The following is a 15,540-nucleotide window of genomic DNA, read 5'->3' on the forward strand; positions in this document are numbered from 1 at the left end:
ATGTCCCATTTGGGTTATTAACATTAACTGTAGGCAATGCCATGGGATGAGATTTGGCTACTGGTTTTTTTTTTTTTTAAAGATTTTATTTATTTATTTATTCAACAGTGATAGAGACAGCCAGTGAGAGAGGGAACACAAGCAGGGGGAGTGGGAGAGGAAGAAGCAGGCTCCCAGCAGAGGAGCCTGATGTGGGGCTCGATCCTGTAACGCCGGGATCACGCCCTGAGCCGAAGGCAGACGCTTAACCGCTGTGCCACCCAGGCGCCCCTGGCTACTGGTTTTAAAAAAAGAACTTTTCTCTTACTGCGGGGTGTTCGTTCACAGACAATTTTTAAAAACAGGTAATCATTGATCCAAATATAGTAAAAAGTTAATATCCCTTCTTAACATTCACAAGATGATTCTTACTCTTCTATGCCTTTTGACAGTTATTTTTAGTAATTATAGCTCTGCCTGTGTCTCATTCATTATGCAGTCTGTATAAGCCATCATTACACATTACAGGAAAGAACAGCACACGGCTTAGTAAGTACTCATTCTGTTGTATCTATTAGCTGTCACTACATAGCTGTCTCTTCATAGTAGCCTGGGGATAATAATCCCAAACATAGTAACTCCTTAAAAAAATACAACGAATGGACCAAAACCTGAAAAAAGAGATGCATAATATATCTGGGAGATACTGTGGTAAAATGATCTTATAATTTCCCAATACCTGTGGGAAGGCATTTTCACGCCTCCAAAGGAGTTTTAATCAAATGCAATTCAATGCCTAGAAAATGCTATTTGTTATAAAGAAGAATAACTCACTTTACCAGATACCTAATTGAGGAATTATTTTGTGGCAGGCACACTGCAAGATAATAGGGTTACAAAAACAAAAAAGAAGTTAATTAAATAAACTATTCCTTTATGCATAATTCTACACTTTTTTTGAACCCTTGCTATTACCAAGCACTAAGCCATGTCCTGAGGACACATGACACCTGACCTCAACTCAGTTTTTTATTCTAGAGAACTTACAGTGCAAGGCAGTTTTCTTTTAATGTGGCATATGCTCATTATTGAAGGCCCAGGTAAACATGCCAAACATACATTTTCTAATACCATTATTTATATCACCTTCCTCTTACTTGTTATCACAACTGCAGTTTCATATAATGAGACAAGGTGTTCTACAGCAATATGCTTTTACATCTTTTTGCTCTTCAATAACAAAAGACAGAAAGAAAAAGAAAAACATCCAATGTATTGTGCACTTATTGTGTGCCAAGCATTGGACTAAGTGCTTTATAGGCTTTGAATCTTTAAATCTGTCTAAAAACTCTATCAGGTAAGAACTATTATTATTTTAATGTAATGAGAAGAAATTGAGGTTCAGAGTGATTTACTAAATCCCTTGAGTTAACCAGGCTAGTAAGGGGCTCAGCCCAAACTCAAACTCAGGTCTATTATACAGGATGGTGATACAAGGGGAAGATCTTCCCATACCCACAACTTCTGTATGAAGTCTTCCTAAAATGGGGCACTTTGAACTGATTTTTAAAAGATTTGGATCAGTAGTTTTCCTTTTTAATCACTGTCCAGATGGATGGATGCATAGATGATAGATAGATGATAGATAGATAGATAGATAGATACGTAGAAAGACAGAGGTATATTGCACTCCCACATAATAAGTCAGGATGTCCCTGAATTAAGAATTGGCCAACATTAATTTTAGGCACAGTGGCAGGACCTCGTTCAACACATTTAACCCCTCTATGTTGGTTTTCCCATCAATAAAGTCTTAATTCCATCCTTGCCTAGTTCACTTACTCACTTTCAAGGGAACAAAACGAAGCTGCTTGAGCCAGCACCCTGGAAACTGGAAGAAGATGCTCAAGGATCATCAATAAAAACTGGGTAGAGTGGGGAAAAGGAAGGACAGAAAAATTGCCAAGTCTGGTATCTCTGAAGTGTTAAAATTTCAAAAGGCTAAGGCAAGGTTAGATGCTGTCAAATAAAAAGCTTTGTTCTGTGAAATATTTATTCCCTGAAAATCTTTCCCAGCAGAGCAAATGCAAGATTTTGTCTTTAAAGAGGAAGAAATGGAGTGTGGTGGTTAGGGAAGCAGACTTCAAGGTCAGCTGTGCCTGGCTTGAAATGGGCCTGGTCATTTCATTATCTGGAAGATTGCAGAAGTTGTATATGTTTTCTAAGCTTCACTATCCTACCTGTGAAAAGGAATAATAATTACCCGAAAATATGGTTGCAAAAATTAAATAAAAATAATGTATGAAAGGGCTTGGTATTGTGTTGGGCACTGTGTCTGGCACATAGAAAATGTTCAATAAATGGTCTCAGCAGAGTGATACATTGGATGATTTCCTACCCATATGCTCATATTGGTTGTTGTTGTTTTTTAACTGAGTGATTTCAGGCCATTTTAGGTTCATCAAGAATGCAGGCGGACAGAGGGGCTAGAAGAATCATGGCAAGTTTGTTAGACTGGAGCAAAGTGAATGAGCAGGGAATGAGGGTGAGTGTCCCAGGCTAGATATACCGAGGCCACGTAACAGAGAAACAAGAATCATTTAGTTCCACTTCGAATGGACTAGGCAGGAGAGGTCAGTGAGGACAACGAAGACCTAGTTTGACAATAAAAGACACTGCTTGGAATTTTTAGGAAAAGAAATCATTAAGATGAAAGAGATCCTTGCGGGATGTAAGGCAACTTAGGCTTCTGAGTAAAGCAATGGTAAGATTCTATTTTGCTCAGGACAGACTTGATTAAACCTGCTCTCCTAGGGTCACTATTCCCAGTGCTCTAAAAGTGTCCAATAATACATAGTCTCCTACTTCTGAGACCTGACAACAAAGGGGGCCTCCTTGGAGGGATTCTGGATGAGGTTTTCACAGGAGTGAAAGCAACAGATCCTCAAATCAAGCACTGAATCCTGCAGAGGTTCTGCACTGTCTCTTAAATTCATGGTTATGCTTACCAGGAAAAAGCCTCAGGTTTAGAGTCCCACAGAACATAGCAATGCTCACCTCTTCCTTATCTAGATTATTTTCCTCCAAGATAATCGCAACAATAATTTGGAAAAATAGGTCACCTAGATTTCAAAACTATTTTGTTTCAAGCCATCTGGGGCTGAGGATGATTTTGAAATGAGCTGTTCTCGGGTAGCACAGCAGAAATCCGACATAGCACATTTATTTGCACATCTGCCAGGGCGGCAGCATTGTTCTGGGTATTTGATATTCAGAAGATGTATCAAGAATTTGAACCTTGGAGAAACAAACTACTCAGCATTTCAATTAGGATCAGTGTGTCGTGCATACAAAGCATCACTACAGAAAATCTTGGAACATGTAACACATAGGCTTTTAAAACTAAATATTGCCGAGCTTTGCAAGTGAAATTATATTCTGCAGGGGTGACCTCTTCCTCTGTCCCTGAGTAGTTGTTCTAAGAAAGATGATTAATATAGACTCCTGATTTGCATCTCTAAACTCCTACCACCTCAGGTTTCCAGTCCGTGTTTAGTGAATTATTCTCAGCCCATAATTGACTCTATATAAAGCTTTGATTAAATGGCATCTAAGAAAGCAGGTCACGTGACTTCATGTATTTCTCATAACACCCAACATAACTATAAAAAAGATTAGTAGCTTCGTTTGGAATTGTTACTGTTTGGGAGGGCCCATCCCCCACCTTGCCGGAATATTTCTTATTATTCTTCTCATTTACCATGTGTTTGGGGGGCCTCCAGTGTTCTATTCACAGCTGCTATTATCAAAACAGAAAAAAGAGATGGCTCCATCTCTTGTAAGAAGTGGAGTGTGCTAGAATTTACACATGGCAATTTCTCCCCATCTGCCTTGATAGTGGATGCTGGAAAAAACAGGGCTTATTGTGAGCCTTCAGATAATAATGAGGGATACTACTACAATAATAATAACAATAACAAATGTTTATGGAGCACTTTTTAGGTGCTGAAGTTCTTACCTACATCATGTCACTAACTCTTACAAATCTGATGCAGTAAGTACTGTCATATCTATTGTTTGAGTCAGGAAATAGGCTTCACAGAGGTTTAACAGCTTGCCCAGTGTCATATAACTGGTACTTTTTCATGAGATCAGGATTTTAGCCCAGATCTGTCTGACCTTTGAATTTGCTCTTAATCTCATGCTATGATACTTTTTTTCACAGTATGAAGTTCTGAATACCTAACACCGTCCTGCCATATGATCTTACAGTGTTATATTAGAATTCTTCTGTCTTGCCAGCACCCACAAGGAAATATCTAAAATTAAAATCTTTATGATGCTTATAGAATCTAAAATTGATAGAGACTACCTGTACAAACTGTTACTCATAATTAAATCATGGTCTAGGTGACGATATTTTTAATCCATTAAACTCTGAGGTTCTTAAGGGGACAGATAGTATCAATCATTTTATCCCCACTGATGAGCACATGGTTATCAGGTAGTTGTTACCAAGAGATGTTTATTGAATGCATGTGTATAAAAAGGAAAAAAAAACCTTTATTCATGATAACGTCATTCACTTTAGTTGTGAGAGCAGCTCAGACACAGAAAACCTGAAATGGGCAGTGTCAGCCCAAGCTGGGCTCTGTGTTTGGAGGAAGGGACAAAGGAGAATGTGTGTTTTTATAGTTGTGCTGTTACTGCACTACTTCGTTTTTGCCTTTTCTAATTATTATGCTTTTGTGCTGGTATTTTTCATGTTGCTCCCGATGTCCTTTGTTTTCCTGCTTATGCGTGACAGAACTTTCCATCCTTGCAATTGCCGCTGCTGTTTCAGCATCTTTGTAGGTAAGGTTATTGACAAAACAGATTGCTTTCCAAGATGAACAACAGAAATTGATTTGGGGGCAAGATTTACAAACTACATGCAGATCATAACAAACTGCTAATAAACTGCTTTCTGTATATAATGAGTGTGAACACAGAGCATGATTTATTCCCTGTGTAAAAGGAGGAGGTGTGCCGGGGCACCCTGAGGGCCCTTGCAGACGTCTTATATGAGAAGGAAATATTCTACTACGAGAGAGAGCTGATTCCCTCCTTCCAGGCAAATTTTCTACTGGTTTTGCCAAGTTCCATGCAGAGGGTAAAAGTGGGAATCCCCTGAAAATAGATTCTTCTGGATCTGCATATGCCAGGGTCGGCACCCAAAAAGATCCTTGCTATTCAGGTGTCCCTGCTTCAACGTATTTCTCTCTTGCCAGACCTCAGTTTGAGTACTGCCTCTGTCTACTATGTCACCTCGACCAAATTACTTTAACTGCCTCAGTTCCCTTATCTGAAAAAAGTGTCTGGTGCAAAACTCAAATCAACAACTTTCAGAATATGAAAGTGATTTTCAAATGATAAAGCTGACTTCAAATGTTGCTTGTTATTATTATAGGCATCATCTTCCAAATGTTTCCACCAAATGAATTCTCTTATTTCCTAATGATTAGCCTTAGTAAATAATTGGCCATCTTGAAACTGTTTGTTAGTCACTGTACTAAATGTTTTTAGCTGTTGTACTTTCTAGCAAATGTTGCTATTAGTAATTCAGTTAAGTACCACTTCCACGAAATAATGAAATCAGCACAGTGGACTAGAATGAGCACTGGTTTAGAAGTCGGGAGTTGATAGTTCTGGTTTCAGTTTGGAGTCTAATTTACTACACTCTAGGCAAGTCATTCTCCTCTGTGAGCCTCTGGCAGATTAAACAAGGCAATTCCTATAAACAAAGGTCCTTTCCCATCACTCATTCTGTAACTTGGCTTAAGAAAGGAATATAGTAAACTGTTTCTCACCTACAATTCTCAAGGCACATAGATCAATGGATTGGAACAGAGACCCCAGAAATAAACCCACATTTATATGGTCAATTAATTTGTGACAAAAGAGACAAGAATATACAATAGGGAAAAGACACTGTTTTTAATAAATGGTGCTGGGAAAACTGGACAGCTACATGTAAAAGAATGAAACTTGAGTTTCTAACACCATACAGAAAAATAAACTCAAAATGGATAAAAGACCTTAAATGTAAGACCTTAAACCATAAAAATCCTAGAAGAGAACGCAGGCAGTAATTTCTCTGACATCAGCCATAGCAACATTTTTCTGGATATGTCTCCTAAGTCAAGGAAAACAAAAGCAAAAATAAACTATTCAGAATACATCAAAATAAAAAGCTTTTGCTCAGTGAAGAAAACCATCACAAAAAACAAAAGATAACCTACTGAATGGGAGAAGATATCTACAAATGATATATCTGAAATGGGTTAATATCCAAAACATATAAAGAACTTACACGACTCAACACCAAAAACCCCCAAATAATCCAATTAAAAAATGGGCAGAGGACCTGAACAGATATTCTTCCAAAGAAGACATATAGATAATCAACAGACATGAAGATGCTTAACATCACTAATCATCAGGGAAATGCAAATCAAAACCACGATGAAGTATCACGTCACACCTGTCAGATTGGCTAAAATCAAGACAAGAAACAACAAATGTTGGTGAGGATGTGGAAAAAAAGGAACCCTTGTGCACTGTTAATGAGAATGTGGAAAACACCCCCACTGTGGAAAACAGTATGGCAGTTCCTCAAAAAATTAAAAACAGAAATACCATATGATTCAATAATTCCACTACTGGGTATACCCAGGGAAAATGAAGACATTAACTCGAAAAGATATACATGCCCCCATATTTACTGCAGCATTATTTACAATAGCCAAGGCATGCAAACAACCTAATTGTCCATCAACAGATGAATGGATAAGGAAGATGCGGTGTGTATATATATATCCACTCATAAATGGGATCTAAAAAAAAAAATAAAAAACAGAATCACAACTATAAATACAAACTGGTGGTTGCCAGAGGGGAGGCCATGGGGTTTGGGCAAAATGGGAGAAGGAGAGGGAAGATACAGGACTCCAGTTAAGAAATGAGGAAGTCGGGGCGCCTGGGTGGCACAGCGGTTAAGCGTCTGCCTTCGGCTCAGGGCGTGATCCCGGCGTTATGGGATTGAGCCCCACGTCAGGCTCCTCTGCTATGAGCCTGCTTCTTCCTCTCCCACTCCCCCTGCTTGTGTTCCCTCTCTCGCTGGCTGTCTCTATCTCTGTCAAATAAATAAATGAAATATTAAAAAAAAAAAAAAAGAAATGAGTAAGTCATGGGAATAAAAAGCTGAGCATAAAGAATAGAGTTAATAATATTGTAATATACATGTAATGGGAGAGATAGTAGCTATACTTCTGGTGAACACAGAATAACATACGAACTTGTCAAATCACTAAGCTGTACACCTGAAACTAATGTAACATTGTGTGTCAACTATACTCAAAAATAATAATAAAAAATACAATAAAATAATCTAAGAAAAAGAGTTGAATTTTCTAGTTCATTTCCTGATTAATTAAAAGTAATTTTTTAAAAAAGATTATTTATTTATTTATTTATTTGATAGAGATAGAGACAGCCAGCAAGAGAGGGAACACAAGCAGGGGGAACGGGAGAGGAAGAAGCAGGCTCAAAGTGGAGGAGCCTGATGTGGGGCTCGATCCCATAACGCCAGGATCACGCCCTGAGCCGAAGGCAGCCACTTAACAACTGAGCCACCCAGGCGCCCCAATTAAAAGTAAATTTTATTTCAATCACTCCCAAGAACATTCTAGGAAGATTAAATCTACTTGTTTTATAAAATATTAGCTACAAATGGGCATTTTGGAGTTCATTTATCAAAACCCTGGATTTAAAGATTTTGAGTATTTGTAGGTATCTTTCACATATATTTTATGTCAATCTTACATTGTTTCAATGTTAAAATACTGGAAATACTCCAGTAACTGGTAGCAATTTAGGAAATTTAAGGTCAATAATTCACACATACTCAATGTTGAGTATTACTATTTTCCAACTGAGTTCCCAAGGGAAGAAAGTTTACTAGAAGACATAGCACCTGATAGGGAGAGATCTGTGGTGTCCCTAGTCACTATTATTCCATGAGATAAGTGATTTGTCTAAGGGTTCATTTACCTCCTCCTACAGGGATGAGCATTTGTCTTTTTAGGTTTGGTATTTGCTATCTATCTGATGTCAGACCCAGTAATCTGTACTAAAGAACATAAATTTAGAGAAAAAAAGCCAGAATATTTCTAAAAATATTTATTGTAATGGAAACTTTGAATGCTGTATTTAATTTTAATTTCTTATGTTTAAGTATTGCCTGATCTTTCAGAATGAAAATACTTCCCACTTTACTGTCAAAACATCTCCTAATGAAATTAATTATGGAGCTGAAGCATATGATTATCACTAAGTTTTTTTGTGTGTGCCCTGTTCTAGCCTTGTTGTAACTCTGCTGTTGCAGTGTTATAAATCAGGACTATAAATGTAACTTTTTGTTTTGTCATTTTTAGACCAAGATACTCAAGTTCTTTTTTCTAGAGACAGGGAGAAATTAAGAAGAAAGAATTCACTAACAAATAGCGCTGAGAATTTCATTTCCCTTACTGAGATGGTAATGACATAAATTTAGAATTGAAGTCCTCAAAGGTGGGAAATGTTACACTGAGGAGGATATTCCCACAATACTCTTACTTTGTAATCTTTAAGGTGTGCATTGTGGCCAAGAATGCATTTAAGCTGTGATAGACTTAGATTTTGCTATTTAAAATATTATACAGGAATTGCTTCTGATAGTCGCTGATTGATTTTAAGATTCTGCTCATAAAACATGTTCCTTCTTCTATTGGAAAATAACATTCTCATTGAAGGGAGCCAGAATTCTTGACTAATTAATGCGAGTGATTTACCTGTCTCAGTTACTACAAGTGTCTTATTGAGCACAAACATAAAAATACACTTTTTCCTCCCAAAAATGTTAATATAAGGTGTTTAAGCAGCAATGCCTTGAAGAAAAGAGAAATTTAAGCTGTGCATTTTGTAAGAAAATTCAAGGTATGGAAATTCAATGTACAGGTCTGACAGCTCCTTAGTCCTGAATACTAATTTTGAATTTTCTTTATAGAAGTGTTAAAACTGTTAGATTAATAACGATAAGTGTGTTAGTAAATATGAAGTTGATGACTAAGAGCTTGGTACTGGAGTAAGAAAGACTTTGGATCAAACCCTGGCTCTGCCACTTACCAGATGTGTGACCTTGAGCCAGCTACTTTTTTAAGTTTTAATCTTCACATGAGAAAAAGAATGTTAGCTACTTTCCACGGCTGTTATTAGGATTGAATGAGATTATGAGATGATCATAAGTAGAAGAATGTTAATGTTAATCTTTTAATTAAGGCCAAAGATAGAATAGATGCTACAAACCAAAGAGAAATTCCAGATCAAAATATGAGTGCTCAGTATGTGTCCTGAGAACCAGTTTCATGACCCTTAGGTCTTAACCCAAGGATATTAAAACAAGAGGCAGGATATAAAATGTCTGAAGGTGGAGAAAAGCGGGGTTTTGTTTAGCTGATTTTGGAAAACAGCCTTCAGAGGATGGTATGTCACATGGCTCCTTAACCCGCCCCAAGGAGAAGAGGTGAAGGAGTACCTTTCCTCTTCACTGAAGCCCATCAGGGCCTTTAACATAACCACTGGAGAGCTGGATATTGGTCTCCCAGAACTTTAGAGGCAATGGACTTGAGTCTGACTCCCACCAAGGAAATTTGGAGGGAAGCGAAGCCTGGTGAGCTGCTTTTATAGAACAGGGGAGAGAGTTTCTGCTGCAACAGCTTTCCCTCTAATAGCAGATCAAAGAACATGTGAGTTTATACTCAAGTTTAAGTCACATGAGAGGAAAAGTTGGCCAAGGGTTGTTTTTACTTATATCCAGGAGAACCATCTGAAAGGAGCAATGGGACTCCAACTGTGAGGGTCCATATGGAGGGTCCTCCCAGACAACCCGTAGTGGAGTGATGGGGTGTTTCACGAGAGTGACATTGCCTGGTTCATGAGAGTAACAGTTCCAGGGGCCACAGAAGAGCCTCTGAAGAAAACTCAAAAATGTCCACAAGGCCAAAGAGTCAGCTTTGAACTCTTTCCTCTTGTGGAAAAAAGAGAAAAGGTCCATGAGAAGAGAGCATGAAACTATTTTGAAACAGTATCAGTTCAAGTGAAATCAATTTCTATATCCTCCTTTGCCCTTCCATTTTCCAAAGCTCCAACCACAGAGCAGGTGGTGGGTGAGAAAAAGACAAGAACACCCCCCCACACACACACACACACTGCAAAGGCTAGCCTTCACTGTGGATGGGAGAAAAGCCAACATTAAATCAACTTCAGAGTCGTGATCATCCTCTGGGACTAGACGGCCTAATTCCTAAAATGGGATTTTTCTGTGATTTTAAAAGATTGCAGGACTTTCTATCAACTGAAACTGCCCAGAAAAACCACAGCCCCTGTCCATTTTCTGTACAGGGTCATAGAAAGACTATGTCTAGTAGGAAAATTTGAAGGAATAAAAAATAAAAATAAAGTGTTTTGATTATGTTATACGAGCTATACTTGTTCAAAGTACAACTGATTATAGGTAAAAACTTTTTAATTTTTTAAATTTTTTAACACACTGGGAAACCTTATTTATTGCACACTAGACTCTTACTCATACAATTATATGGTTGTTTTTCATAAGCCGCACTCATGATGCCACCATGGAGAAGGTGTGCTTACACTCACAGTCGGTGCAATGTTATATAAGGTAAATGATATGCAGAGTGCGAATCTCCGTAGCACTAAGACCTGATGCCTAACTATAATTCAGAATGCAAGAAACACATTAATCTCTCAGATATAAAGAAAAAATTAAGGACTGATTGGCACTGCACACATAAAAAATACACATTTACTGTCAGTGCACCCTGAAGCCTAACTGAACATTGCTGGCGGAGGGCAGGGGTTAGGGAGCTAGCAACCATGGCAGCTCTAACAAGCAGGTCTAATCACACGCTTGTTTCTAAGGAATAAGCCACTCTCATGAAATTTCTTTTTTATGCCGGTTGACTTTGAGTTTTTCCCATGCTGGAACCTGGTAGTTGTCTCAATAAACATTCTCTGCCACGTCAAGTCTCTCTCCACTAATGCTCAGCATGCCTGCATTTGGAAAAACATCCGGACATCTCAGAAGTAATATGGGAGGCTCGCAAAAATCCTGCAATAGTTATCTTGCAGGTTCTTCTCTCATCCTCCAGGAGCCCCTGGCATAATAAACAGGCGAAAGCTGAAGCTCCAATATCAGGTTCCACCTCTACTGCCAGAGGAGTGATTGGCACTCTGTGTGTGCTCAAGAAATGATGGCTGGGGAAAAAGTGTGTCATTATCATTACTGCAACCCCTCTCAAAGACCAAACCTCACATATAGCATTGATGAAGAACACTGTCTCCAAAATGAGCTGTGGGTTCCTTTTATGTGGGAAGCAATGTAATATAATCATAAATCACTAGAGGTGAAAGGCCCAATAAGGTGCTTTACTGTAACGCCTTACCATATCTTACACAGCTAACTCTTCATATGGACCGGACTTCTCAGGATGGTGTTGATCAGTACATGGTGCCCTGTCCATTCAGGCCTGGAAGACATTACAGATACATCCTGCTGCCAACCCCCCCCCGCCAAAAAAAACCCCCAAAACCCAGTTAACTAAAATACAAACATGTTGAGCCAAATTAGGTGTAGGGATATCACTGGGAGAAAACTTTTTTACCTTATCTAAATGCTAAAATGATTTCAGTACTTCTCCAAATGTAAATTTAAAACATTTGTACAGGGTATATTTTAAATAATTCTGATAATAACTACATTGCAAAATACTTAGATACATAATTATCAAAAAATGCACCTTTTCAAGCTTTTGAATGTGAATGTCAAAATGCTATCTCTTAGAGAATAGAATTGTGGGTGTCATTTATTACGTATCTCTTCCTTGGAATTTTATTATTTCACTTTCTATGTTTTCTAAAATGAACCCACATAACTTGTTTAATATATAAGAAGGTCAAAGTTATAGATACAAGTATGTACATTTTCCTAGAAGCAAGGAATTTTGTGCACCTCCTTAATTAATCCACCAGAAAATTAAGTAATTTTTATTTTATTTTTGTAATTGTCCATAAAATTTGGTAACATATTTGTTATTTGGTGAAAGAAAATACTTATAAAGAAAACTGATAGAGATGGGCAATATTCATTTTAGATTATAACGTAAAGGAAAATAATTTTTCTTCCACAATATACAAGAAAGTGTTTTCTTTCTAGCTTCAGGGAAAGTTTGTGAGCTATAATTAAGTACAAAATTAACACTACTAGTTTAGAATTAATAATACAATCAATACCTGAGCCTGAATGAAATGTGAGTATGGGCATCAGCAAAACTGCTGAAAAGAAATAGCACTAGAAATAAATTCCATTTGCTGTTCCAGGTCACCTAACCTTAACAATCAAGGTGACAACAGTATTAATGCTGAACAAATTAGAAAAGGTTCAGCTCAAGATTTCATTCGAACACACATGTGCATGCACACATACACACAATGTTAAAAGACAACAGCTTTGCCATTATCAAACCATACTGCCAAACAGTATATTGTTACTTTAATATACCATTATCTGTAACCTTGTCTCTTCCCCACAAGCCATGTGGATCATATATATGTACATTACTGTACTGTATTTTTTGGTAATTTTTTTGTGGACCTTTGGTGGGATTACAGCATGTTTATTAAGATAAATAAAGACCCCCTGAGCTGTCACAAAAAGAGGGCTAGCAAATACTGACCTACTGGCTCAAATGTGCATATTATAACCTGCTGCTTGTTTATCTGATGCAACCACAATGCAGAGCAGCTCTCTCTCAACCCTGGCCTCCCAGGATCATGCCCTCTGAGATCCTGCCCTCTGCTTAAGTCGACTCATTCTTGAGCTCTTCTGTGGACAGGAGCAAGCTTATTTTCATTCATTCATTCCTTCATTTATTCAAGGAATATTTACTAAAATGCCAAAATTTATATGGAACCACAAAAGACTTCACATTGCCAAGGCAATCTGGAGAAAAAAAAGAACAAAGCTGGAAGTATCACACTCCTTGATTTCAAATACACCACAAAGCTGTAGTAATGAAAACAGTCTGGGACTGGCACAAACGCAGCATAGATCAACGGAACACAACAGAGAGCCCAAAATAAACACACACATCTACGGCCAATTAATCTATGACAAAGGAGGCCAGAATATACAAAGGGAAAAAGACAGTCCCCTCAATAAATGGTGCTGGGAAAATTGGACAGCCACGTGGCAAAAAGAATGAAACTGGACCACTATCTTATACCACACGCAAAAATAAACTCGAAATGAATTAAAGGCTTAAATGTGATACAGAAACCTGGAAGAAAACAAAGGCAGTAAAATCTTTGACATCAGTCCCAGCAATATTTTTTTTGGATCTGCCTCCTCAGACAAGCACAATAAAAGCAAAAATAAAACAAATAGGACTATAGCAAACTAAAGAGCTTCTGCAGTGAAGGAACCCATCAAAGAAATGAAAAGGCAACAGACCAAATGGGAGAAAATATTTGCAAATGATATATATGATATATCTGATAAAGGGTTAATATCCAAAACACATAAAGGACTTATACAACTCAATATAAAAAAAAAACACCAAACAATCCAATTAAAAAATGGGCAGAAGACCTGAACAGACATTTCTCCAAAGACATACAGATGGCCCAACAGGGTCACCAGTACTAAACACCAGGGAAGTGCAAATCCAAACTACAAGCTATCACCTCACATGTGTCAGAATGAAATAGTATTATCAAAAAAAAATAAGAAATAGCAAGTATTGGCAAGGAAACAGAGAAAGGGGAATCCACAAGTACTGTTGGGGGAATGAAAACTGGTGCAACCACTATGGAAAAGAGTGTGGAGTTTCCTCAAAAAATTAAAACTAGAACTACCATACAATCCACCAATTCCACTTCTGGGTATTTATTCAAAGAAAATGAAAACACTAATTTGAAAAGATATAATGCAGCCCTGTGTTCACTGCAGCATTATTTACAATAATCAAGATGTATTAGAAACCTAAGTGTCCCATCAATAGATTAATGGGAAAAGAAGATATGGTGTATATATATACAATGGAATAGTACTCAGTCAAAAAAGAATGAGATCTTGCCATTTGCAACCAAATGGATGGAAGTAAAATAAGTAAAGCTAAATAAAATGCTAAGTAAAATAAGTCAGACAGAGAAAGACAAACACCATATGATTTCACTTATATGTGGAATCTGAAAAACAAAACAAATGAACAAACAAAATAAAAAACACACAGACTCATAGATACAGAGAACAATCTGGTGATTGCCAGAGGGAAGAGAGGCAGAAGGATGGGTGACATAGGTGAAAGGGATAAAAGGTACAAATTCCCAGTTATAAAATAGGATAAAAGGTACAAATTCCCAGTTATAAAATAAACAAATAATGGGAACGTAATGTACAGCATAAGGAATGCTGTCAATAATATTCTAACAACTGTGTATGGAGATAGATGGTAGCTAGACTTATTGCGGTAATCACTTAGTAATATATATAAATGTTGAATCATTATGTTGTACAACTGAAACTAATATGCTATTATATGTCAGCTACACTCCAATAAGAAAAAAAAAAGTACTTATTGAGTATTTACTATGTGCCAGGAAACAACAAACGAAGCAGGGCTTGCATGGAACTTACAGTCTTGGGAGGGCAGACACATAGTTACAAAACAAAACTATGTATGCAGTACGGCAGGTGGTGATAAGTGCTAAGTAGAAAAAGTAAAGCAGGGTGAGGGGGGGAGAGATAGGGGTTTATTTATGCAGCATGCGGAAGAATGTGTGTTGTTGGTGCTCAATAAATGCCTATTGCATAAATGAATGAGTGCAACTATACAGTCTCACATTTGTTTGGTCATCAGTCCCTCAAGAAATGATTTCCTGTGCTTAACTGTTATCCTTTTCCCCAGGTGTTTCCATCTTAACTTTTTGAATTATCATCCCTACACTATTTTTATGTTAGAAGCAAATTAATTATTGAAACATAAATATTAATGTCTTAGAAAATGTCTAGCACAATGCTTGGCATATAGTAGGTATAATACAAGGCTGGTTGACTTACAGCACTGAAAACCTGAGATGCAACTGAATTTTGACTCTCCCTCCCTCTAGAATTCCACACACTATCCCAATCCTCTCTGTGAGAAAACTTTCAGACAGTAATTGTAAATATAACTGACCTAATTGAGTTCTTACTGTGATAAATAAATGAATTGCTATGTTAACTCTTTAGATTACCATCTTATGAATCCTCATGCCAATACTATGAAGGAAGCACTCAATGATCCTTTTTTTCCCCTATGGATAAGGAAACATTCTCAGAGAGGTTAAGCGACCTGCATCATAGTCTCTGCATCATCTCTATAATGATTAGTGATTGACTGTTTTTGCTGTGGCCTTAGAGTC

General features: G+C 37.5%; 1 protein-coding gene across 5 annotated transcripts in view; it reads right to left on the reverse strand.

Moving 5' to 3' along the window:
* Nucleotides 1-15,540, reverse strand: part of JAKMIP2 (janus kinase and microtubule interacting protein 2) — a 160,549-nt gene that overhangs the window by 105,883 nt on the left and 39,126 nt on the right. The gene's annotated exons all lie outside the window — the stretch shown is intronic.

Source organism: Ailuropoda melanoleuca, chromosome 3, assembly GCF_002007445.2.
Source record: "Ailuropoda melanoleuca isolate Jingjing chromosome 3, ASM200744v2, whole genome shotgun sequence".
Classification (NCBI taxonomy): Eukaryota; Metazoa; Chordata; class Mammalia; order Carnivora; family Ursidae; genus Ailuropoda; species Ailuropoda melanoleuca.